The sequence below is a fragment of the Schistocerca americana genome, chromosome 2 (assembly GCF_021461395.2).
Source record: "Schistocerca americana isolate TAMUIC-IGC-003095 chromosome 2, iqSchAmer2.1, whole genome shotgun sequence".
NCBI lineage: Eukaryota > Metazoa > Arthropoda > Insecta > Orthoptera > Acrididae > Schistocerca > Schistocerca americana.
Window position 1 is genome coordinate 25,222,698 of NC_060120.1, and position 25,271 is coordinate 25,247,968.

The 25,271-nt window shown below is 42.9% G+C and overlaps 1 protein-coding gene and 1 non-coding gene across 3 annotated transcripts in view; one reads left to right on the plus strand and one right to left on the minus strand.

The window, feature by feature from the left end:
- The window catches only part of LOC124595515 (brain-specific angiogenesis inhibitor 1-associated protein 2-like), a 912,282-nt gene that overhangs the window by 706,226 nt on the left and 180,785 nt on the right, over positions 1-25,271 (plus strand). The gene's annotated exons all lie outside the window — the stretch shown is intronic.
- On the minus strand, positions 15,186-15,266 carry Trnat-ugu. Its single transcript has one exon. It is a non-coding gene; the product is annotated as a tRNA-Thr (tRNA).

A 25,271-nucleotide genomic window follows, 5' to 3' on the forward strand; every position in this document is an offset into this window, starting at 1 on the left:
CCACACCTAGTGCAAAAGAACCAACCCAATTGCCCAGTTTTCCTGGGCTGGAGGAAGTGTGTAATGTTTAATTTTTGGTCCTGTACTGTAGCTACAGTATGCTCTTTCTTCCGATAGGTATAAAAAAAACTGTGTGCCGGACCGAGACTCGAACTGGGGACCTTTGCCTTTCGCGGGCAAGTGCTCTACCAACTTTTTTTTTTTTTCTTCATTTTGTTCGTAGTTGATCGTGGTGTTTGGTCGTTGCGGACGTCACGTAACATCCGTTCAAGTTCGTTTTGTTATTACAGAGGCCAACCCGCTCTCTGACCGAACACGCTGAGTTACCGTGCCGGTAACCCACTGAGCTACCCAAGCACCACTCACTACCCGTCCTCACAGCTTTAATTCCGACAGTATCTCGTCTCCCACCTTCCAAACTTCGCAGAAGCTCTTCTACATACCTTGCAGAACTAGCAATCGTGGAAGAAAGGATATTGCAGAGACGTGGCTTAGCCACAGCCTACGGCATGTTTCCAGAATGAGATTTTCACTCTGCAGCGGAGTGTGCGATGATATGAAACTTCCTGGCAGATTAAAACTCTGCCAGACCGAGACTCGAACTCGAGACCTTTGCCTTCAGCGCACACTCCACTGCAGAGTGAAAATCTCGTTCAGGTATAAAACTGGTCGCTAAGTCCCGTGCTATCCAAAATACTTGACCCCTCGCCTCTGTGATCAATAGAACCCGAGATAAGCCCCCTCTCAAAAATCACATTTTCGCTCGTGGCTTTTTGGAACATGGTACCGTACACTGCCTTGCACGGACCGATATTATGATGAGATATGAGAACGTAATGTTAGTGCGTGGAAAGGATTATGTAGAAAGTAATCTAACAAAAGTAAGGCAGAGTCGTAAGGCATTATGGGCTAAGAAACCCCACCGAGTAAAATGTTTCATTTTCTTTTTTTCCAAAAACTGGCGCTATTTTTCAGAAAACTGTGTTTATTCAGTGTATTTATGTGTGTTGTTGACATCAATGAGATGGAGGGATTTCAGATGGCGGAAGTCGGTGGTAGCTAACTCCTCCTCAATAGCATCCAAGGGTGGCAATGTTGCTGCAGCTCACACAACAAACCATTAATACTGTCACCTGACTCCCCTCTGTGAAATACTGCCAGAGATTTTGAACTAAAACCTGGCTGTTGGGTGCAGGAAGACTACGTCACCACCTCTCTTTCCATTAGTGACTAACCATAAGTCACAAACTCTTCCTAAATCGTAAGGACTCGAAACCCACTTTTCCGGAGTGGGCAGGAAATGACTTCGTTGATAGTTAGCAGCTTTTCGTGGGGGATTATTAAGACGCAATGCTAGTTGATTCCTCTTCGAAGAGTTTTCACGAATTCGATTCAGTACATGCTCTGTTTATAACAACGTAAAAACAAAATAACTACACAAGTACTCAACGGAGCGACGTATATGGTACGGTAATCCAAATAATTCATCTAGAAGTTTGATCACAAAGATGGAAATGATCTCTGTTGAAGACATGCAGGAGATCCCACAAACAGCGTGCCGGGGTGGCCGAGCGTTTCTAGGCGCTACAGTCTGGAACCGCCCGACTGCTACGGTCGCAAGTTTGAATCCTGCCTCGGGCATGGATGTGTGTGATGTCCTTACGTTAGTTAGGTTTAAGTAGTTCTAAGTTCTAGGGGACTGATGACCTCAGAAGTGAAGTCCCATAGTGCTCAGAGCTATTTGAACCATTTGAACCATCCCACAAACGACAAACATTCGATTTAGTGAGAACGATACGTTCGAGTCATTGTGGCAGTAACAAGGGTCTACAGCTTCCACAAATTCCCTACGGGCAGTATTTTAATACACTGGCACTGGATGAAGTAAAACATTCCGTTATTTTGTTTTCAGTACAGTATAGTTCAGTGTGTAAAACAAGTTTTAAATTAATTCACAAGTGAAAGCATATCAAAATGGCCTTACTTTGGTCAGGGTTCAGAACTTATGCATCACCACGTGCAATAATGTATTCGTAGGAACTTGTTCACATTACCAACATTCTGAAAGTATGACAAGTGTATGCAGTACAGTAGTTTATCTAGTGTACCACAGTTACCTCATACAATAAGAATCAATGTAGTAAAATTCTGATATGCTCTCTAATTTCACAAACGCATGTACTGCGGTCCCATTGCATCTTTTCTTTAACGTTGTTGGCTGGCGGCAGATTTTGCGGCTTTTATTATACGGGGTATCGTCCGATGTCTCGAATATTTTGCTACTACCTTTCTCAAGTAGTACGTATGATAGCTTTTGGAAATGGCGTTTGCCGTTTTGGTTCTCAGGCTATCACAAACAGACACGGAATAAGTAATGTGTTTATTTCTTTTCAGCTAAATTGCATAGTAAGCTACACAGGTGTCTCAATTATTTACACGTGTCACTGAAGGAAAAGGACCTTTGGAGACGACCGATAACCATCTTCAGAGAGAGACTGAGAGAGAGATTGAGAGAGAGATTGAGAGAGAGATTGGGGGAGGGAGGGGGAGGGAGATTATCACGAAGACCAGCCACTCATTTATTCGCTTTCGTCTAATCACGTTACTCGGCACATAGTAATTACTTAATATGCAATTTCTTAATGGAAGGCCGAGCCAATCTTTTAGCCGTCTTCTCCGATACTCCGTAAGGAAGGCCATTTACTGATCTTAGAAAGTATCGGCCCTGGAGATACTCGGTAATGCGACACGGAAGGACAGCTGCTCCGTTATTGACAGAGACCGCTCGCCCGGCCGGCCGATGGAACTCATCAGCAAATAGGGCCGCCACTAATGTTGCACGGGGTGTTCTGCACAACGAAAGTCCACAGAGAGGCCGACGCCTAGCCACGGCCCCAATATTGACCTTATGTTAGTTAGGTTTAAGTAGTTCTAAGTTCTAGGGGGCTGATGACCTCAGAAGTTAAGTCCCATAGTGTTCAGAGCCATTTGAACCATTTTCCTACAGTGTGCTTGTGTGCTCCTCGAGTGAACTGCAACCTGCTATTCAGTTCAGGCTGGAAAATTTCATTTTATAGATCTATTTTTAATCTCTCTGAAGATGGTTATCGGTCGTCTCCAAAGGTCCTTTTCCTTCAGTGACACTTGTAAATAATTGAGTCACCTCTGTAGCTTACTATGTAATTTAGCTGATAAGAAATAAATGTATTATTTATTCGGTGTCTGTTTTTTATAGCTTAAGAACCTAAACGGCAAACGTCATTTCCAAAAGACTAGACTAAGAAACCGTAAAAATTAAATTATTTTTAAGAAATAACGAAGAGAAATAAGAAAGATAAGTAATGAAGGAGAACACGAAAATTATCAACTGCTATAATGTTTTGTTTAAGATATGATTGTTTTGAAGCAAAAGGTAGTTTTCAAACTAATTTTCCACTCACCTGTGTTTGTAATTGAAGCCTTTTGCTGCTTCGACTTCAGGCGCATGGGCACAGCAGCTATACCTTATTATTGCACCAGAGCGTCCCCTAATGCAGAAAATATAAGACAATAAACATAACACAGTCTTATACAGGGTGCCCCAGAAATGTTGCGACATACTTTGACGGGTTGTAGAGGATATCTTGAGGACCAAATCGTGGATAGGAACTCCTGTCCAGAAATATCATACAAAGACACTACGGAGCATCGAAATTGTAATTAGCCACTGGACCACCTCTTTGGCAGTAAATGTGTCTCTGTACATATCAGCTGAAGACATGAAGTCTGAAAATGAGTCAGTGATCATATTTTGGCGTTTGTGATCACACAAACTTTTACACTTCACTATTACCGGTTTCGGCTACTGCCATCTTCAGATCTGTTACAAACAAAAACAATGTGTAACCAACTAAGTTCAGTTTGCTGACGCTAAATATGTAAATAGCCTGGAGCTACATAAGAAAGATAAAGTGTTTACATGATTAACAGTCATGTGCACCAGCCATACATACCATAAAATATTCTAATGTAGTATCAAGGTCAAACTAGACATTTAGGTACATAGTGAGTGCTGGTGATGATCTGAATGCGTCTGGTATTTTTACAAAGAAACTGAGACCAGCAGAGGACACTATAATTAGCATACATGATTAACCAGTATCGCAGGCGTAATGGTTAAAATGCGGTATGCGTAGTCATTAATTAAAATTACTACACATGGCAAAACGAGCGCATGACAATAAAACATGTACTGACATACTATACGTGGAATTAGATTCATACTTAAAATCCACATAAAAAGTGCAAATACCAATAATGTGATACTTCTATCCTGGCAAGGTAGTAGATACAACTGTATAAAAGCCAGTATCAAAAGTATAAAATTAAAAATAGATCTATAAAATGAAATTTTCCAGCCTGAAATGAATAGCAGGTTGCAGTTCACTCGAGGAGCACACAAGCACAGTGTAGGAAAATGGTTCAAATGGCTCTGAACACTATGGGACTTAACTTCTGAGGTCATCAGCCCCCTAGAACTTAGAACTACTTAAACCTAACTAACATAAGGACATCACACACATCCATGCCCGAGGCAGGATTCGAACCTACGACCGTAGCGGTCATTTACTCGAATTGCCCAGAATGTTCTTCAAACCAATCGACAACAACTGTAACCCGGCGACACGGCGCATTGCCATCCATAAAAATTCCATCGTTGTCTGGGAACATGAAGTCCATGAATGGCTGCAAATGGCCTCCAAGTAGCCGAACATAACTATCTCCAGTCAACGATAGGTTCATTCCATGTAAACACAGCCCACACTACTATGGAGCCATGACCAGCTTGCACAGTGCCTTGTTAACAACTTGGGTCAATGACTTCGTGGAGTCCGCGCCACACTCGAACCTTACCATCAGCTCTTTCCTACTGCAATCGGAACTCATCTTACTAAGCGTCGGTTTTCCAGTCGCCCAGGGTCCAGATGACATGGTCATCAACCCAGGAGAGGCGCTGCAGGCGATTTCGCGCTTTTAGCAAAGGCACTGGCGGCGGTCGTCTGCTGCCATGGTCCATTAATGCCAGATTTCTCCGCACTGGCGCAAGGGATACGTTTGTCGTGCGTCCCACATTGATTTCTGCGGTTACTTCATGCAGTGTTACTTGTTTGTTAGCACTGAAAACTCTACCCGAATGCCACTGCTCTCGGTAGTGAAGTGAAGGCCGTCAGCCACTGCGTTGTCCCCGGTGAGAGGTAATTATAGAAATTCGGTATTACCGGCACTGTCTTGATACTGTGGATCTCGGAATCTTGAATTCTCTAACAATTTCCGAAATCGAATGTCCTGCACCTAGCTGCAACTACTATTCCGCTTTCAAAGGCTGTTAGTTCCCGTTGTGCGGCCACAACCACGTCGCAGACATTTTCACATCAATCACCTGAATACAAATGAGAGCTCCCGCAATGCACTGCCCTGTTATATCTTGTGTACACGATGCTACTGCCATGTGCGCATATCGATATTCCCTGACTTTAGTCACCTCAGTGCATGTCATTCATTGGAAGAATCCTAAGGAAATGTAATTCATCGCCAGTATATAGCTTAAAAACCCTCGTTCAACCGATACGTGAGTATTGCTCGCCTGCCTGAGACCCCTGCCAAATTTGCTTAATAGAGAAATTAGAGAAGATGCAAAGAAGAACGGCACTGAAACTTCCTGACAGATTAAAGCAGTGTGCCGGACCGAGACTCGAACTCAGGACCTTTGCCTTCCGCGGGTAAGTGCTCTACGATCTGAGCTACCCAAGCACAACTGACGACCCATCCTCATAGCTTTACTTCTTACTTCGTCTCCTACCTTCACTTGCCCGCAAAAGGCAAAGGTCCCGAGTTCGAGTCTCCATCCGGCACACAATTTTAATCTGCCAGGAAGTTTCGTATCAGCGTACACTTCGCTGCAGAGTGAAAATCTCATTCTGAAGAACGGCACTGCTTCGTCTGGTAAAAGCGACACATTTGAGTAGATTGCACACCGAACTTCAGCAGCGGACGCTACAAAAGAGGCGTTGTTTATCACTGGGAACATTACTATTAAAATTCAAGAGTGCACACGTTCCAAGAAGTGATAGGCGTCTTATTATGTCCTCCCACACTTCTCTTGCGAGTTGATACTGAGGCTTACTAAGAGTCGCTCCTCCCGAGCCCCGTTCATGAATACAACAGGGAAGAGGGACAAATCACAGTAGAACCAGAAATACCCTACACCGTAAGGTGGCTTCCAGAGTGTTGATATATATGGAAAGCTAGCTACTGTTGCTGCTAGGGTACTGCGGCATTCAGTCATCCTCGTGAGGACAACCGAGGACTTGTTGGAATAAGAAGTAGTCACACCAATTTAGAAAGACGACACTAACTCCCGAGGGACTCGCTGCGCTAACTGTAGCTTCCTGTAGAGTTGGGACCAAGGATGACTAAGACAAGATGCAGTCGGTCAGTGTCATGACGCAACCTTTGGCCCTGACTGCGTTAAGAGGTGTTACGTACGTTTTATTTCTGTCGCATTTAGATTCCCCCTTGTGTAACACAACAGTCCATTAACTGCGCTCTCATTGAACAGCTTGTAATTCAGAATGATTGCCCTAAACGCAAAGACAGTTAAGGGAGAAGTGTAACTTAACACTTGGATTTCAGATTAGTATTGTTTACATCTACTTTAACAAGTGAAAGTTTATTCGCATTGAATCTGTACAAAGTTTCCTGAGCCCCGAATTTTGCAACACCCATAAGTACAGTAAGCCGATTGTGTTCCACACAATACTTCACGAGTGGATTTGAGCTTCCCACGCAGGACATGCGTGTGTTTTCCGCGACTGCTAACGTCACGGCGGCGAACGAGAAGCCACACAATGAAAGCAGCCGACAATGTGCGCTAGAGCTGCTACTGTGCTTCACAGCTCCTTTGAAACAGTGCAGTGAAAAGACCTGGCTGCTATATAAAAATAAAAGGCATGAAAATTATTTCTAATAAACTAAATTTATTTGAAAGAGGTTTAACTTTTACTATTCTGAAAGCATCCGAATGCAAGGAACTTCATCCCATAACGTTGTACTTAGTGATTGTCCAGCATTGACCTATAATGACTATAGTTCTTCACTGTTCGATACTATCCGCCAGTCAGGAAGCTGTATTTCAGAATGACGTAAGCAGACAGTTCAACTGTTCGTTGGTGGGGCGATGATGAAAGACGCGGTAAGCTGCTGCAATTTCAGTACGACGATCTGAATAAGGCACCGGCATCATGAATTAGCTTTGTTTTTTGGAAGGCATTTCCGAGGAACAGAACAGATTTTGGGAAAAATTTCTGTGCTACTCGTAAGATAAGTAATGCGCATTTCTAACGTCTTAGGCAATCTTTTCTATTTCACCACAATTTTTTCAGTTTTGCTGACGTGCTTCCAACAAAGTATTTTTAGTTCTGTAGTATGAAGATCTCTTCTTTATATGTGAAGCATACCGTTTTCATACTTTCGCATTGTGCCTCGAGTCAAATGACATTTTAACTACTTATTTCTCTCTAGTTGCCTGCTTTAAGTTCAAGTACCTCAGAAGCTACATCACAGAGAATGGAAAACTTTCAGTGGATCTGAAAGCAATAACGCTGGAGTCAAAAGAATCACATTTCTTGGAAATTGCACCATTGACACCAAACAATGCCCAGGTCATTAGTAGGTAGAGGTGCACGTGAAGTGTATGCACGCATGTGTTAGGAGCATGGTCTCTTGAAGGTGTACAACGAAGGGTACTGTTGAGAATACGGGTGAGAGTCGCAAGAGAAGATATGCAGAGAAGAGCAAGAAACGCGATACACTCACAACAATCTGCCATTAATGCCAAATCGCTGTACTGACACGGGAACTATGATATGAAGAAGATAGAGAAGATCACTGGCTGCAATTTATGGACGAGGTTAAAACTGCTAGAAAATACGAGAACATCGATAGTTTACCAACCTCATGTAGAATTATGAGTGAGCTCAGTAGCCTTTTGATTAAGGAGAAGAAGAAGAAGTAATGGGAAAACGAGAAGGAGGAGAAAGAAGAGGGGGAGGAGAAAGATACACAGGGTGTTTCCAAAATAATATACGTATTTTGAACGCAAATACTTATTCAATCGTAATACGCACAACTATGAAACTTCGGACGCACATTTACGAATCTCTCAAGTTTAGATTAAAGATGTTCGGTATGTCTTCCACCAACGACACGAACAATATCACATCGATACTCCAAAACTCGGATAAGCATGTCCATCGTCACTGGTTTTATGGCAGTACGTAACAGGTTCTTCAACTCTTCTATGTTCTGTAGTAGTGTTGATGAATAAACGTTGTCCTTAATGAAACTCGGCAGGAAGAAGTCACAGCGCGTAAAATCCGGTGAAAGTGGTGGCCAGCTAAGAAGTGCCAAGTCGTCAGCTGTTTGAGCATCACTCCAACGGCTCATTCAGACATTCACGCACTTGGCTAGTCGAGTAAGCGTCATCGTCTTACTGAAAAATGACGTAGAGCACGCTCATCCTCGGAAACAACAAACTTTGTATAGTAGCAAGATACTGCTGAACGTTAAACATGTTTCATCAAATAAAAATGTGCCGTAAACAGATGAAAGGGATATCGTACAAAAGATATTGACCTTGAGTGAATCTTGAACAAGTTCAGTGCGTGCATTTGGAGACTGTAGGCCCCAAATTCGAACAATGTTTTGTTTACGTTCCCACTAAGGTGGAAAGTCGCTTCATCACTGAACACGATGCGTTACGCGAAAAAGTTATCGTTGTCAATAGCGTTCTGAATCTCGTCAAAAAATGCCAGACGCTTGCGTTTGTCGTCGTGACATAGAGCCTGTATGTAACAGCTGTAACTTGCACGGCTTCTTAACCAAGCGACATTCAAAAACACGCAAAATTGTTGTTGTAGGCAGTTGTTAATCTCGACTGGTACGACGTCGTGATTTTGTAGGACTAAGCTGGAAAGCGGTTTGAATTCGTGTGACATTTTCGTGGCAAATACGAGGGCGCCAGGACTCTTCCTTTTACATACACCTTCTGTGTCTACAGACCGTTGATACCAGCTGTGAATGTTCCATCCATTCGTCTGATCAATTTGGTACCCCAATCTAGAAGATCGTTGCACTGTAATCGCGGAATTACACAAAATTATTTCTCCCAGAAAGTAGCCATTTTGCAACATGTGATGGTGACCAAGCAGATAGAAGACAACATATATCTAACGGCAATAAATATAAAGTACACGATGTATTTGTTTGTCGAATAGCCAAGCCATTTCGCAGCGATCGATGATTTTGACAACGTAATACTTTTTAATACGTACATTCTTTTGAAACACCCTGTACTTTAACTAGGTCCTATCGTAACTGCATTAGAGTTGCATGCTGTTACGAAAGCTAGTTGGCGAGTTTCAACACTATGGCTCCACGGCTTTGTCCTTATCTTCAATCATGGTTAAGAAGCAAAAAAAACGAAGCCCCTGAATATATAGATTACCCGCTAAACTCTTCAGTAAGGTGTGTTGCCGAATTACGTCTACTAAACGCACAGTGCGGTGAATACATTTTTGCTTTAGGTACAAAGTAGTGAAATTATAGATCATTTAAATATATTTACGCTTTTAAAAGAGCGGAAGCTGCCACTTATCATCATGTAATGATGGTTACTCAGTAGCACTGCTGCGGATTCAATTGACTTAGCTACAGTAATCTAGTGTTTATATCGTTTTCACATTTCATGCTTTCGTTAGTCACTAGATGGCTTAAATCGGGTACTTTAAGCATAAGCAGAAGCAAATTTTCCCTTATTTTGTTTCCACAGCTGGAAAGTTTGCGTTATAAAGCTGTTTTAGAGTGTATGTCTCGAGTATGCAGCATTGTGACGTAGTAAAAATATAAATTAAGAACAAGTCGGAAGATTTTCCAAACGAATATTTACATGAGTAAAATCCATCTGAATGTCTATACTTGGATCAGAGTTCACGATCCTCTCAATTTACAATGTTATTAGCGTATCCACAAGAGGGCAGCCTGGTAAGGCGTAAAATTAGTTCAAATGAAATGCAATTAAAAGTTGAATGGACTTCATCATATAGTAAATCATCTTACCATATTAGGTTGGTTGGTTGATTTGGGGTAGATGACCCAACAGCGAGGTCACCGGTCCCGTCGGATTAGGGAAGGATAGGAAAGCAAGTAGGCGGTGCCCTTGCAATGGAACCATCTCGCCATTTGCCTGAAGTGATCTAGGGAAAACCTAAATCAGGATGGCGGGACGCGGATTTGAACCGTCGTCCTCTGGAATGCGAGTCCAGTGTGCTAACTACTGCGCCACCTCGCTCGTTTTACCATTTTACGTACTAGGCTACGCATGGCGACATTTCGTGGCCAACTGGCCATAGATGCAAAACAAAATATCCTCTACCCCCTAGGTATCGTTGACGAGTATTATAGTGACATTCGAAAACTTTGCGTAGTATCGTGTATATTAGCCAGTGTGAAGAAAATAAATCAATAAATGTATCTACTGTAAATTAGTTATATGTTTCTATAATAACTGTGGTTGCTGTTGATGCCTAGAGATTCATAAGGAAACAGTATGGCTCCACCATTCTACCTACAGCATTAAGATCACGTGGACCCTATCAAACACACTTCCAGCCTGAAGCGTTCGTTGCAGACATGACAATGTTCTGATCAAGAGAAATAAACTCCGTGGTGGTAGCAGTTCTATGTCTGTATAGAGTAACGGATGTGTATTGATGGAAACGCAATACCACAATACAAAAAGTCGAATTCCTCGTCATTAAACCACTTTAAAAGGCTGTAATTAAAAATTATAGAAGGTTTGCTGCGAGTTTTCTATAGCCATGTAACTACAATTTTACAATTTTTACATCAATCACTTTGCTAATCTGAGTAATCGTGCGATCGTCATTATTGAGTAAAACAAATAACTGAACGAGAGCTATTCAGTATTGGTTTTGAGGGCTGCCGCCAACGTTTAGCCCGTAAATATTCCAATACTCGTGGCGTAGGAAAGAATTTAATAACGCAGGGTAGATACGTCCAAGCACAAAGAGGGCATTCGATAAGGCCTTCTCATAAAATTTATCAGTCTTCCGCCGGCAGCTCCTTGTCCTCGGTCCCTTCCGTCGCTCTACCCATAGACGCGAGACATGAGGCCAAAGCTTCTCTAATAACTGGCCGCCACCGTGGCATTACACTGCAACACCCTCACAAACCTAAGACCTGTAACAGAATATAATTAAATCTCAGGAATGTCACGACACGCAGACAAATGGTCTGCTCCAAGCAGCATCGCTAATAAGGCTTTAAGAACACGTCATGACATCTGTAGACAAGGAAATCCATAAAGCAGATCTCGAAAAGACGTACACGAGGGAGGACACAAACTCAGAAACAGACACAGACACTGGTGTAGATGAAAACACAGAAATATATTACAAACACAACAACAACATCAGACACAGACTCATAACATTCTGAATATAGCAGCTAAAACTGATAAATAAGATAATTATGAAAAAATGCTTTACAAGTGATTGATTCTTGTTTCTAAACTGCATATTAAATATGATCACTAAATAATGTAAAGGGAAGTTACTAATATAAGGGACGAGACAATCACTGCATCTCAGAATTACGTTATACAGGGAAGTGAGGCTCGAAGTTTAAGTTCTGAGGCTCCCTGTCAGCCTACTGCACTGGTTAAGGGAAACAGCATCATGCACACAAACGTATAACATAACCGCACACATAGAACATGTAGAACAACTTTTAGATATAGCAACATAAATAGAGCAATGGATATTCCCTACAGAAGCACTTAAAAGATGTAATAAGTAGTACTTGTACTTGGGACAGTAGAAACGAATACACACAGAGTCATTCATGATGTACTTCATTTATTAATATAAGAAGAGGTAATTTCGTACCATACTTTAAGTGGAATGGGCTCGATTCTTCTGCCTTAGCCTCCTACCTAGAATAGCAACAACATGAACCGTAATTTATTTGTTATATTTTAACAGCAAAAAGAATTGCATATCGTCCCTTTCCTATCTTTAGATTTTTTCTTCTAAATTTTTTCATCACTTTAACACTCTGTTTCCCATAACTAATTTAGTTTTCTTTCTAACACATTGTTATTACCTTTAAAATTTCCTGACAGATAAAACTCTGTGCCGGACCGAGGCTCGAACTCCGGAAACTTCCGCGGGCAAATGCTCTACCAACTGAGCTACCCAAGCGCGACTCACGACCCGTCCTCACAGCTTTACTTCTGCCAGTACCTCGTCTTCTACTTTCCAAACTTTACAGAAGCTCTCCTGCGAACCTTGCAGAACTAGCACTCCTGGAAGAAAGGGTATTGCGGAGATATGGCTTAGCCACAGCCTAGGGGATGTTTTCAGAATGAAATTTTCACTCAGCAGCGGAATGTGTGCTGATACGAAACTTCCTGGCAGATTAAAACTGTGTACCCGACTGAGACGCGAACTCGTGATCTTGGCCTTTGTTATTAGCCTTATTCTATCGCTCAAAACAAATTTTCCTATTAATGTGGAACAGTGTGCTATTACAGGTAGAACTGTATAATGTGCTACCTGATTTTTAAAATATCAGACAGCATTTCTTTAAATAAGCAATAAGCGAAATGAAATATCCTTTTGCAGGTCAAATGTGGACAAAATTTGTACCGAAAAAATTCAAAGTCGTGAATATTTTCATTTTGGGAAGTGAAATAAAGTATTTCAAACTAGTGATTTGGAGAACCATTCATTTCCAAGGTTCATCTAATAGACTTTAAATATATTTTTCAGAAACCAGTAGTAGTTACAACACCGTTTCTATTAGTGTTGTTGTGTTCAGGTTCGATGCAGATCTTCATGCAGTTCTAACCACAACAAGCTTCTTACTCTCTGCATAATTACTGCAACCAATTTGTTTGCAGTATGGTAAGTACCCTCCGCAGTATCATAAGTACCCACCTGCATGGTGTAATCAAGGAACAGTCTCCATCCACAATTTTTGCCTTTAACAATACTTCCATTGCAATCTTCATGCATAGTGATGTACCAAATTATTCCCTCTCTTAGATAAATAGAGCCATAATCTTCTATTCAATAAAATTCCTGTTACGACTGGATACTTGTAGAAATACATACCGAAAATTCAACTGTGCTCTTTTTCACTAGTAGAAGAATACAGTGCGCACGTCTGACACATTTAATCGGGTTTTAACTGAGGTCTCTGCCTTACTTGTTGTGGATATTGTGACCGCCAGTTCTTTATAATTCTCTGTCCAACTTAGTTAGTGGTTGAAGCCCAGTTGCCTAAAGGTCAATGAATCTTGACAGATTCAAAAAATTAACGGTGCACATGTTCAAGTTGTCTTTTCATGTGTGGGCATTGCTCTAATGATTAAACAAGTGAGATACCAAAGACGTAATGGCTCTGAGCACTAAGGGACTTAAAAAAGACGTAATAAGAGACAGATGAAAGAAAGGGAAAAAAAGATAGACGTGATGAGAAAGAAATAGAAAAGTAATTAAACGAGGTAGTAATGGAATGAGACGGGAGAAAATACTAACGGGATTAGACAAGAGAGAAAATAAATCACAAGAAAGAGAGAAAAGAAATAATATGAAAGAAAGCAATGTGATGAAAGAGATAAAAAGAAAAATACAATGACACCATGGGAGAAAATAAAGAACATAGAGAAAATACATGGTTGGGAACGAGAGAGAGGAAAAGGAAAGAGGAGGAAGAGAGTCCCGAGCTTGAATCTTAAGTAATTAATGAAGTTAATACGCGATAATCGTGTGATAGCACACACCTCCTTAGATAATGTCACTAAATGTGATTTCTTGGTTATATTTGACTAACCGGTAGGCGAATGGAATTTTAGCGGTGACAGTTATTCCTTTAGCAATAATTTGGACGAAAACAAAAGAGAGAGCGAGAGAGAGAAAGTGGTGCGGCCTACGATGACGGATAGTGAATGTCAAATTCTCCATTTTGTGTTACACTGTGCGTGCAAATGACGTTCTTAATGGTGAAATGGTGATTTGTCCGTTGTATCAGTACGATAAATAAATTAGTTACGTTGTACTATTCGAAAACAATAGGCTATCTACATCTACATCTAAATCTACATACATACTTCGCAATCCACCATACGGTGCGTGGCGAAGGGTACCTCGTACCACCACTAGCATCTTCTCTCTCTGTTCCACTCCCAAACAGAACGAGGGAAAAATGACTGCCTATGTGCCTCTGTACGAGCCCTAATCTCTCTTATCTTATCTTTGTGGTCTTTCCGAGAAATACAAGTTGGCGGCAGTAAAATTGTACTGCAGTCAGCCTCAAATGCTGGTTCTCTAAATTTCCTCAGTAGCGATTCACGAAAAGAACACCTCCTTTCCTCCAGAGACTCCCACCCGAGTTCCTGAAGCATTTCCGTAACACTTGCGTGGTGATAAAACCTACCAGTAACAAATCTAGCAGCCCGCCTCTGATTTGGTTCTATGTCCTCCCTCAATCCGACCTGACAGGGATCCCAAACGCTCGAGCAGTACTCAAGAATAGGTCGTATTAGTGTTTTATAAGCGGTCTCCTTTACAGATAAACCATATCTTCCCAAAATTCTGCCAATGAACCGAAGACGACTATCCGCCTTCCCCACAACTGCCATTACATGCTTGTCCCACTTCATATCGCTCTGCAATGTTACGCCCAAATATTTAATCGACGTGACTGTGTTAAGCGCTACACTACTAATGGAGTATTCAAACATTACGGGATTCTTTTTCCTATTCATCTGGATTAATTTACATTTATCTATATTTAGAGTTAGCTGCCATTCTTTACACCAATCACAAATCCTGTCAAAGTCATTTTGTATCATCCTACAGTCACTCGACGACGACACCTTCCCGTATGTGCTGGAACTTTCTGTCACTTTGATTCCTATATATGGCGGCAGTATCTGTTCCCGAAAGAACAGTTACCGTGGATGACCATGCAGCTTTGCTAGAAATGAAATGATAATTAAATGGACACCCTAGCTGCAAACAGGCGTTGATGTACTTCATTGGGGACATGTTGAAAATGTATGCCCCGACCGGGACTCGAACCCGGGTCTTCAGCTTACATGGCAGACGCTCTATCCATCTGCCATCTGAGCCATCGCGGGCACAGAGGATAGTGTGTATGCAGGGACTTATCCCTCCGAGTATAATGGGCAAACATCTATTAGGCGCACTACGAATGCAGTGGTGTGGACATGTTGGGAATGTGGATCTCACGGGGAGCGTGCAAGGGATAAGTCCCTGCAGATGCACTATCCTCTGTGCCCACGGTGGCTCAGATTGATAGAGCGACTGCCATGTAAGCAGGAGATCCCGGGCTCGAGTCCCGGTCGGGGCACACATTTTCAACATGTCCCCAATGAAGTACATCAACGCCTGTTTGCAGCTAGGGTGTCCATTTAATTATAGCAGGAGATCCCGGGCTCGAGTCCCGGTCGGGGCACACATTTTCAACATGTCCCCAATGAAGTACATCAACGCCTGTTTGCAGCTAGGGTGTCCATTTAATTATCATTTCACTTTGATTCCATTTGTATTAGTATCATACTGTAATGAAAAATCAGTTGATGAGATTACAAAATAAAATATTAATCCCCCTTCCCCCTTCCCCCACCTTAAAAGATCACCGTGGTGGCTTTGGAGCCGTGTAGATGATGTAGATGGCACCACAGACAGATTGCAAACTATAACTAGCCCACACGTTACGAGACTGCCCTTACAGAGTGTCATCGAGGGCAGACACAGGTGGAGAGAACGCCTGCTGTCGGCTGTTGGCGGTGCCGCAGCCGTGGACTCAACAGGTGCAGGCGGCGCGGCTGAGTGACGGCCACGTCGCAACGTGGCAGTTCGCCGCATTTCTCTCCCGCGCCGCTGCTCTCTAGGTTCCTTCAACAAGTGACACGATCGTTTCTCTCTCCAAAAAAATGCGCAAGGAAAGAGAAACGTAAGGGATAAGGAAGAAAGGCGCTGCCTGTCGTTACCAACAAAGAATTTCCATTCGCGTGACTGAAGAGTGAGGAAAAAAAGGTTTTGACTTGAGAACTTCCGGCAGATTTCTCGTGTGACGAGAAAACGAAAGCTGGAATTTTAAATTTAGCATTTGAGAAATTTTTCACGCAGGAGGATCGTACAAACATACCGCCGTTTGAGTCTCGTACAGATTCCCGCATGGAGGACATAGTGATTGACATCCCTGGGGTTGTGAAGCAGCTGAATGGGTTGAAAATAAACAAATCGCCAGGTCCTGATGGGATTCCAATTCGGTTTTACAGTGAGTACTCTACTGCATTGGCTCCTTACTTAGCTTGCATTTATCGCGAATCTCTTGCCCAACGTAAAGTCCCGAGCGACTGGAATAAAGCGCAAGTGACGCCTGTATACAAGAAGGGTAGAAGGACGGATCCTCAAAATTACAGACCAATATCCTTAACATAGGTTTGTTGCAGGATTCACGAACATATTCTCAGTTCGAATATAATGAATTTCCTAGAGACAGAGAAGTTGATGTCCATGCATCAGCACGGCTTTAGAAAGCATCGCTCCTGCGAAACGCAACTCGTCCTTTTTTCACATGATATCTTGCGAACCATGGATGAAGGGTATCAGACGGATACCATATTCCTTTACTTCCCGAAAGCGTTTGACTCAGTGCCCCACTGCAGACTCCTAACTAAGGTACGAGCATATGGGATTGGTTCCCAAATACGTGAGTGGCTCGAAGACTTCTTAAGTAATAGAACCCAGTACGTTGTCCTCGATGGTGAGTGTTCATCGGAGGTGAGGGTATCATCTGGAGTGCCCCAGGGAAGTGTGGTAGGTCCGCTGTTGTTTTCTATCTACATAAATGATCTTTTTGATAGTGTGGATGGCAATGTGCGGCTGTTTGCTGATGATGCTGTGGTGTACGGGAAGGTGTCATCGTTGAGCGACTGCAGGAGGATACAAGATGACATGGACAGGAATTGTGATTCGTGTAAAGAATGGCAGCTAACTCTAAATACAGATAAATGTAAATTAATGCAGATGAATAGAAAAAAGAATCCCGTAATGTTTGAATACTCCATTAGTAGTGTAGCGCTTGACACAGTCGCGTCGATTAAATATTTGGGCGTAACATTGCAGAGCGATATGAAGTGGGACAAGCGTGTAATGGCAGTTGTGGGGAAGGCGAATAGTCGTCTTCGGTTCATTGGTAGAATTTTGGGAAGATGTGGTTCATCTGTAAAGGAGACCGCTTATAAAATACTAATACGACCTATTCTCGAGTACTGCTCGAGCGTTTGGGATCCCTATCAGGTCGGATTGAGGGAGGACATAGAATCAATTCAGAGGCGGGCTGCTAAATTTGTTACTGGTAGGTTTGATCATCAAGCGAGTGTTACGGAAATGCTTCAGTAAATCGGGTGGGAGTCTCTGGAGGAAAGGAGGCGTTCTTTTCGTGAATAGCTACTGAGGAAATTTAGAGAACCAGCATTTGAGGCTGACTGCAGTACAATTTTACTGCCGCCAACTTATATTTCGAGGAAAGACCACAAAGATAAGATAAGAGAGATTACGGCTCGTACAGAGGCATATAGGCAGTCATTTGTCCCTTGTTCTGTTTGGGAGTGGAACAGGGAGAGAAGATGCTAGTTGTGGTACGAGGTACCCTCCGCCACGCACCGTATGGTGGAGTGCGGAGTAATTATGTAGATTTAGATGTAGATGACTAAATACCATCAGACGTGAATCGGTAAGGACTGCAAGACTAACAATACTTAAACAATGGTTCAGCCCACAATGGGTAGATAACATCCCTAAGTGTCTGTCTCGCAGTATTTGTTTTCCCGTGACGTCACCGTACCAGTGTAGGCGCCCACGCGTTGATTGCTACGAACCAGCTTTGTGTAAAGTTATAAATTGGTGTAGCGTGGAAACGCGTTTGGCTAGGACATTTATTCCGGTGTCATTGTGAAGAGCACCACCAGGACTCGAAGTGAGATAGTAAAAACATTCGCCAGAACGTAAGAGAAAATCTGTATTAAATTGAAAATTTAAAAAAATAGTGAAAGTAGTCGTTTCATATTGCTCGTAAGGACAGTTGAGCTCTACGAAGATTTCTGTTCGGTAGCATTGTCACAGTATACAAATGACGTAGTTAATTGTACTCGTAGGATTACCGGTGGTATGTACAGCTTTGGTAGTAAAAAGAAACATAAATAATGTGTAACAGAGAAACTGGAAGCCGATCACTTCCCTGTTTGTTTGACTTGCACATAATTAGAACCACACATTGTTCAGTGTTAGTCCATTGTGTAAAATGTGTGTGTGAGTTCAAGTGGTTCAAATGGCTCTGAGCACTAAGGGGCTTAACATCTGAGGTCATCAGTTTTCTAGAACTTAGAAGTACTTAAACCTAACTAACCTAAGGACATCACACACATCCATGCCCGAGGCAGGACTCGAACCTGCGACCGGAGTGGTCGCGGAGTTCCGGACTGAAGCGCCCAGAACCACTCGGCCACAGTGGCCGGCTGTGTAAGTTCCTAAGGGACCAAACTGCTCAGGTCATCGGTCCCTAGACTTACACACTACTTAAACTAACTAAAACTGAGGTATGCTACAAACAACACACACACACACACACACACACACACACACACACACACACCCATGCCCATGGGAGGACTCGAATCTCAGGCGAAAGGGGCCACGCAGTCCGTGACTTAGCGCCTCAAATCGCGCGACCATTCCTCGTGGCAGTCCATCGTGTACTTTACATCCTTACAGAACATAATTTGCATTTTACAAGTAATAAAAATAATTTTATCACTTAACTTCTGGCCTTTCATGTAACCAAATCAATTAGTTTTGATGCAACTACAATTTATATGGATAACATAAAAAATCTGTATAATTATTGTTGTTATTTTATACTTAATACGACGTTCTTCATTAAGATCAAGCGCAAGAGCTTTGTACTATTTGTTATAAATGCGAAAGCCTTTTATGAATGACAGAAACATGTCTTATTTGAGCCCGACGAAGTATTGAACCAATGTTTGATATATTTTTGTCTCGCATTTTTAAAATTTTGTCTACCAGTTTCATCTTACAAATAACGTGAGATCGAAGACATAGTGGATATCGACGTTTCATTAATTGTTTCGAAATTTCTCCTGGTTTCTGCAACGATTCCCCAGCCACACGTTTGATAGGTTGTGAACGGAGTATACATTCCTGAAGCTGATGTCCTAGACGAGTAGCCACTGCATAATGACATATGGTTCCGCAGTACTTACACAAGGCTTCTGGTTCAAATGGCTCTGAGCACTATGGGACTTAACATCTATGGTCATCAGTCCCCTAGAACTTAGAACTACTTAAACCTAACTAACCTAAGGACAGCACACAACACCCAGCCATCACGAGGCAGAGAAAATCCCTGACCCCGCCGGGAATCGAACCCGGGAACCCGGGCGTGGGAAGCGAGAACGCTACCGCACGACCACGAGATGCGGGCACACAAGGCTTCTGTCTTGCTTTCAATGGTCCTTGTATAATTCCCACACTGCCGAACTATGGAGCATGCTGAAGAATACTGGTCGCATACTAATGTTCCGTTATGTATCATCACTCATGTTCTAGGCGGTGCAAGGCTTCCAGCTTCTATGGGAATCTAGTAAGACACTCATCGCCTTCGTAAACAAGGCGGTCCAAATGAAGTGACGCCCGATAGGTAGGCAACACACCTAGTGAACTGGTAACGTGGGTAGAAACTTAACTGCCTACTCTACTAGGAAACCCACCATAGTCTATGCTTATTTATGATAGTCTAAAGTAGCCAACGGTTGTTTTAAAACTCTATTCGTAAATATGCTCAGAATTGTGTAAAACGCATGTCAGAGGAAATCTCGCATCGAATGGAATCCAAAAACTCTAAAAAATCTTGTGTCGAGCAAGTGCCGAACCTACGGCAGCGTCGAAAGGGTTCAAATGGCTCTGAGCACTATGGGACTTAACATCGGAGGTCATCAGTCCCCTAGACTTAGAACTACTTAAACCTAGCTAACCTAAGGATATCACACACATCCATGCCCGAGGCAGGATTCGAACCTGCGACCGTAGCGGCAGCGCGGTTCCGAACTGAAGCGCCTAGAATCGCTCGGCCACAACGACCGGCCGTCGAAAGGGAAATGAGGAAATTCCGTAAAGTGATTACGTATCTGGTCCATCGGACACACAGCGGCCAGCGACGATCCAACTTGTGGTTCATCTGTTCTGTAACCACTGTGTTACTGTATGCGACCATTGCATAAAGAGATCGATAGTTAAACTGTGTATTAATACGAAACATTTGTTACGATTTTATCGCGACGTTTCTATGAAAAGTCTACATGAGGAACTTTAGCTGTGCACACAGAAGTTTTTACCATTCGTTACGGCACTTGTTTCACAGAAGGCACAGTACCGGAAGAACTGATACTCCTTAAACGTTATAAACTTCCCAGCCAACGAGGAGCGATGTATGACAGGAGCGGACTGCTGCTACCTGTTACAGTAACCTGTACGGGGAATAAGTAGCGCACTTCATTTGGCTGTGTAATTGTGTACATCGTGTTATGGCTATTTTCGGTTCAAAGCACTATGGATTTCTATCCTACTTTAAGATTCCTCCATCTTTTCACTAGTTTAATGGTTTCGCCATTTCGGCACTCTCTTTTTATCGTTTACTGATATCTTCAACAATTTCATGTTTGGGTACTCTTTGCACAAAACACCCTCATTAATTATTTTATTATTCCAATTTTTTCTGCACATTAAATTTTTATTCCTTACGCCTCCTTCCAGCACTGAAGTGTTTTTGAATTCCTACCAACTTGTCTGTTTTCCCACTTCATCCGGTACAGTACCTGTCCACTCATTTTCTTAACATCCTATTGTGGCAACATTGAACAAACAGTTCCAGACTGTTGTATTCCGGTATAACCAAGTCCGACGTCTCATTTAGATGCGGCGCTGCGATCCAGACGTACAGCTTCAGAAACTCCGATGTCAATTATACACCAGTACTTGGCAACAATCGTATCTGCTACTATCATTCATAGATGTTAGAACTATTTCACTGCCTCCGCAATTTAATGCGTTGGTCTTCCATAATACACATGGTATCAGTTTCCTATTTGTTTAATTTGTCACTAATTATAATTCCTCGTTAAGCGGTATACTGTTGTTACCAATTTTTCAGAGCCTTCTTTCCTTTCAAGCGAAAGGTTGTTCATATTTTGAGCTATGCAATTCACTATAAACTTTATTGCAGACAGTATTTCTCCCCATTTCATCCACGGGTGGACCTTGTGGAGAATAATTTATTATATGATTTCGTTTGAGATATTCGAGTAATACTACACTCATGGTCTCTGCAGGGGTGAAGCGTAGGGGGACATAATAATCTATATAGATTATGCCCTGAAACCGCATCTTAAAAATTTCTATGAAGATTATCGCGAGATACTTGAAGTCCTTTATCGAGTGCCTTATTCTCCAGTTTCTAGATGGGCAAACAGCCACTGTGCAGTGCTCAGCAGAGAATGCTTCTCAACGCCGTTCTTAAAAAAGACGATCAGCGTTACTTCAGCAGTGGCATCAGTTTCATTTAATATTCGTAAGTATCATAAATTATTAATGTCTCTCCATCATTAGCATTCCTTTCAGGATACTGCATATCTTATTTCATTACCAAACTGCACAATGGCACGGATTCCGCATGCCCCGCACGCGACGAACCTAATGCAACCTCGCGTACAACGGAGTTGCATTGGTTGTCTTCCTTCCAGGCGCCAAGGCTGAGCTTAAACCGATCTGCGACGGACGATTCGTCCCTCATTTAGTAGAACGTAATGGTTGTCCTGTCAATATAACAGAGCTGTTATATTGGTGGGGCAACCATTACGTTCTACTAAATGAGTATGTTGATGTATAGAACAGAAAGTAATTATATTACTGTAATAATGGAAAAATTGTACACAGTTTCGATTTTTGCACAAAGCGTTACTTTCGTCAACAATGAACAAATACAAAGTGTGACAAATTCTAAACAAAAGTTTTAGGTTTGTGCGACGACCTCAGAAGCTCTCGTTACGATACCCTTTAATACGACAGATGTGGAAGTAGTAGACACATTCTTTTCTTGCGCGGTATTCCCGCTGACGGTCGTAAAAGGGCTACTCCACTGTGGTAATTTAAATGGCTGTGGAAGGACGAAACTTTTGTCTTAGCACTGGAAGAAGGAACACCAGGAGAACCGGCGAGATAGGTGGTAATCTTCCCAAAATGTAATTTCCTGCTGAAGAGACGTCTCGAATAGTTGGAAAGTAATCTCATTTCTCCTGCTAGAATGCGACTTGTGGCATTAACGGGGCTAATGTGGTGATGTAGCAAAGACATAGCTGTGTAAGGAACTGAGTAGACACAGCACTAGTTCGATGCTGACCAGAGTGAAGGAAGACACAAAGTAAACCTGCAGTGGGGGGAAGCAGGCCGCGACCTCACCGCTGACGCGAGTCATCAGCTACAGGACATGTTTATACATCACAGACAGACTAATCACCATCTACAAATTTCTTCACAACTGAACTACGTTCAAAATACTTTTTGGAAGATCATGGAAGTTTTTGCTGACAAAGATAAAATTTCAAGCTCATAACTGTTGTACTGACGAAGGTCGTTTTTCCCCCAAGGTCCGACCAGTTGCGAAAAATCAAAAAAAGGCACAGTGGGAATCAGATGAAGCTTCGAGTAGTTTCACACAGTGTTGACAAACTGCACTCTATGGCGCCAGACCTGACGTCATGGAGCCCAGATCGAAACCGGCTGTCGGTAAATAAAAAGATGTGATCCAGACATGTCTGTACATTTATTGATCAGATGTGATGGACGGTATCTGTAGTATGCCCGTCGATCGCTTGACGTCACACTTTTCAGTTCTGAGCTCACAGTGACGACGTAAAGATGGCCCGAACAACAGTGTCTCTCGTCAGGAGTGAAGTGGAACCAAGTACATACGGTTTATGCCCTTGTCCCTGATTTATGTGACTTGTGCAGTGTACGAGTTGAGAAGATCAGCTCAAATTCAGTTGTTTATCAACTATATCTACATCTACATCCATACTCCGCAAGCCACCTGACGGTGTGTGGCGGTTGGTACCTTGAATACCTCTATCGGTTCTCCCTTCTATTCCAGTCTCGTATCGTTCGCGGAAAGAAGGACTGTCGGTATGCCTCTGTGTGGGCTCTAATCTCTCTGATTTTATCCTCATGGTCTCTTCGCGAGGTATTCGTAGGAGGGAGCAATATACTGCGTGACTCCTCGGTGAAGGTATGTTCTCGAAGCTTCAACAAAAGCCCGTACCGAGCTACTGAGCGTCTCTCCTGCAGAGTCTTCCACTGGAGTTTGTCTATCATCTCCGTCTGATAGTCCATATGCTCTTACTTGTTTCATTAAACGACTGTGGGGAACTGTATGAAACGCATTGCGGAAGTCAAGAAACACGGCATCTACCTGGGAACCCGTGTCTATGGCCCTCTGAGTCTCGTGGACGAATAGCGCGAGCTGAGTTTCACACGATCGTCTTTTTCGAAACCCATGCTGATTCCTACAGAGTAGATTTCTAGTCTCCAGAAAAGTCATTATACGCGAACATAATACGTGTTCCAAAATTCTACAACTGATAGACGTTAGAGATATAGGTCTGTAGTTCTGCACATCTTTTCGACGTCCCTTCTTGAAAACGGGGATGACCTGTGCCCTTTTCCAATCCTTTGGAACGCTACGCTCTTCTAGAGACCTACGGTACACCGCTGCAAGAAGGGGGACAAATTCCTCTGTGTAAAATCGAACTGGTATCCCATCAGGTCCAGCGGCCTTTCCTCTTTTGAACGATTTTAATTGTTTCTCTATCCCTCTGTCGTCTATTTCGATATCTACCATTTTGTCATCTGTGCGACAATCTAGAGAAGGAACTACAGTGCAGTCTTCCTCTGTGAAACAGCTTTGGAAAAAGACATTTAGTATTTCGGCCTTTAGTCTGTCATCCTCTGTTTCAGTACCATTTTGGTCACAGACTGTCTGGACATTTTGTTTTGATCCACCTACCACTTTGACATAAGACCAAAATTTCTTAGGATTTTATGCCAAGTCAGTACATAGAACCTTACTTTCGAATTCATTGAACGCCTGTCGCATAGCCGTCCTCATACTACATTTCGCTTAGCGTAATTTTTGTTTGTCTGCAAGTCTTTGGCTATGTTTATGTTTGCAGTGAAGTTCCCTTTTCTTCCGCGGCAGTTTTATAACTCGGTTGTTGTACCACGGTGGCTCTTTTCCATCTCTTACGATCTTGCTTGGCACATACTCATCTAACACAGGGAGGCGCTCAAGCTCCCAACACACACACACACACACACACACACACACACACACGCATCGCGCAACTACTTTCCCTCCGCCAGCGGCGGCCTCGCGAGCCCGAACACAAATTAAAATGTAAATACCAATATAAGTTTGCGGGCGCCCGTATTAATATGTATGGCGGCTAATGTGGGGCCGGCAGCCGGTAGCCACGAGCCTTTCCTCGGCCGCCACTTTGGCCGCGGATTAAGTTTGCCGGGCCATAATTTCGGGCAGTCACCTCGGCGCGCTCGCAAGGCGCCGGGCCTGATACCGGGCGCGCTGCCCCGCGGATAGGATGACCGTAGAAATACTGCCCCCCGGGGGCGGCGGCCGCAAATTTAATTCGCGACGCCGCCGCTAATGCTAAGGTGGGGGCGCGCGTGCGGTCAGCGCCGCTCGCATTTCCACTGCGGGCCTGTCGGCTCTCTGCCGTTCTTACAAATACGACGGCAGAATGGAAACAGGGCAGTCGCAAAGAAAGCGTCGATGAAGGGGGAGAATTTATGCGATAAACTACAGAAAATAATACGAATACGTCGTGCAGACATTGCAGCGCGGAGAGAAAATACTTGTTTAAAAGGTTCTCCATTGCAGTTATTGCTCTCATGTTATAATAAACAAGTAAATCCCAGACTCTTTAAACAGTCGAGCTACTACATATGAAACAGCTCCAAACTTCT